The sequence below is a fragment of the Gadus macrocephalus genome, chromosome 6 (assembly GCF_031168955.1).
Source record: "Gadus macrocephalus chromosome 6, ASM3116895v1".
Taxonomy (NCBI): Eukaryota; Metazoa; Chordata; class Actinopteri; order Gadiformes; family Gadidae; genus Gadus; species Gadus macrocephalus.
In genome coordinates, this window is record NC_082387.1 from 17,112,173 (window position 1) to 17,114,672 (window position 2,500).

At 44.5% G+C, this 2,500-nt stretch overlaps 1 protein-coding gene across 1 annotated transcript in view; it reads right to left on the reverse strand.

Moving 5' to 3' along the window:
* The window catches only part of ghra (growth hormone receptor a), a 27,920-nt gene extending 26,348 nt beyond the window's left edge, over positions 1-1,572 (reverse strand). Inside the window, 1 exon segment of the mRNA XM_060054597.1 lies at positions 1,268-1,572. The gene's annotated coding sequence lies outside the window, so the exon portion shown is untranslated.
* Between the last annotated feature and the right edge of the window lie 928 nt (positions 1,573-2,500).

The following is a 2,500-nucleotide window of genomic DNA, read 5'->3' on the forward strand; positions in this document are numbered from 1 at the left end:
ACAACTGCGCAAATACATCAGACAGCCAGAATATAAACCATAATATCCATTATTCAAATCTTGAATCGCAGATTATTTTTTATTTGTTTTCACACGCACACACACACACACACACACACACACACACACACACACACACAAAATACAGTGATACAACTGCAGGAAAGCATACAGACACAAACACAAACTAGTAACCGCACACAAAACAACAGCGCCTTTGCTAACGTGTATATGTCCTCCAGGGTGCAGTTGAGATCTGTGCTTAGACACATACTATGAGTACCAGTCATTCTCCACCCATGGGGCACTGGCTGGCCCACTCACAACTGGGCCAGGTGTAGAACCCCCCCCTCCCCCTCACACACACACAAACACACATGATATCTCACAATCTACCAGCATGGCAGGGATAACTGTGTTCCCAGTAAGACAGGGAGGTATCAAGCGTGTGTTATATCTGTGTTACATGTATGTGAGTTATGCAAGGAAGAACGGCCTGGATTATCTGGCTTTAATGTCTGTCTGCTTTTATGTATTGCTTCTCACTCTTCAGGAGTGGTACCAGTAGCAAGTCCATTATCTTTACACAATATATCAAGGTAGTTAGATTCTGTCCTTCGTAGGCAATACTCAAAAAGGGCCACGCTTTCTATGGGATGTAACCTTCAATCCAGGTGCGCAGCATGCAAGAACAAGCATGTTCATTCACACGACTTCAACATGTTCCTTCAGTGTATTGTGTATGAAGCCTCCATATATCTTAATTTATATTTCGAAATATTTGCACCAACATTGTGAAATAGGCTAGTGTTTATTATAGCGTACACGCGGAGCTTTAAACCAGACGCACACACGCGCGCGCATGCACACACACACACACACACACACACACACACACACACACACACACACACACACACACACACACACACACACACACACACACACACACACACACACACACACACACACGTGCGCGAACACACTCACAAACAGACACACATGGGATTTCTGTCAAAATTGTGACGTCCTCAACCCACAAGAGAGAAAGTTAGCACAGAAGATGTAATAAACGTGTAATTCGTAACTTCCCACTCCACTTTAAACTGCATGCGCATTACAAACCTGTGTATAAAAAAGAGTTCTCAACTGTTATATCTCTCCTGTTCGTCCGCTGTGACCAAACTTAAACGAGAAGATCTCCGGAGGAAAGGCAACATTGACATGAGCAAAAACGTTTTGCCGCGGGAACATAAGGTTTACTTACCGCGGAGATGCTAGCAGAAAAACAACGACAGCAGCGCCAGTCGACTTTCAAAACTTGTTCATTTATCTCCAGCGACGACCGAGAAAAGTCGTCCCGTCTGTTGCCCGTTCACTCCGCATGGAACCACCACCTTTTGCTGGGAAGGAGAAAAGGTCCCAATGTGACAGTATCGTACCTCGAAACCCCCTGTTATTGCAACGGGTTGTTAAGTAGGCTAAGTTAGATTCAGCAGCTCTCTCTCTTGATCTTCTACTTTGGGAATCGACGGACACACTAATTCAGGGGGTGGTGGGGGGAGGGGGTGCAATGCCCCCGTGTTTGTTCCACAGAAGTGCGAAGCGCCCTCGTCTGCCAAAAATTCACACTGTTCAGTTCAACCCCCCCCCCCCCCCCCCCCTCACACACACACACACACACACACACACACACACACACACACACACACACACACACACACACACACACACACACACACACACACACGCACACTCACACGCACGCACACGCATGCCGACGCAATAAAATATAACATGAATAATTGATTTGGAGGGAAATGCACAGATTCAATCGTTTTTAGGGAAAGATATATCATGTTGCCTTTTGCAATATGCGCTTGGTAATGATAACATGTCATTCATTTAATTGTGCAAACGTTTCCCTTTGGCAAACTTCAGGCCATTAAATGAGTTATTCGTTTCTGTTCTCGCCCAAAATGTGAAAACGCAAAAACAAAATTACATAAAAAGCTAGGTTCAGTTTGTAAAACGCCTATACAGTTTGATTTGAATATAGGCCTTTTGTTTATTTATTTTCATATAATTTCCACTGCTTCGCAACCTAATAAAGTAGCTATTTAATTAAACATGCTCATTCTGACACCAAGACAACAACAACAACAACAACAACAACAACAACAACAACAACAACAACAACAACAACGTCATCGTCAACATCATCACGGGAAGAGAGATGGACACAACAGATCGACAAGGCGAACTGAAAACAGAATGTAACGTTTGAGAAATAAATAAATGAGGAAAACAAAATAGGTTGCGTTTCTTTTTGGTTCTCTGCATCTCTCTGGCCCCGTGGTCGCCATTTGCTGGGCTTGTGAATGCAGAGCTGAAATAAATCAGGAGGGGGGCGGGTGGCTGTGCCTCTAGCCTCTCTTGTGTTTACTACCCCCCCCCCACACACACACACACACACACACACACACACACACACACACAC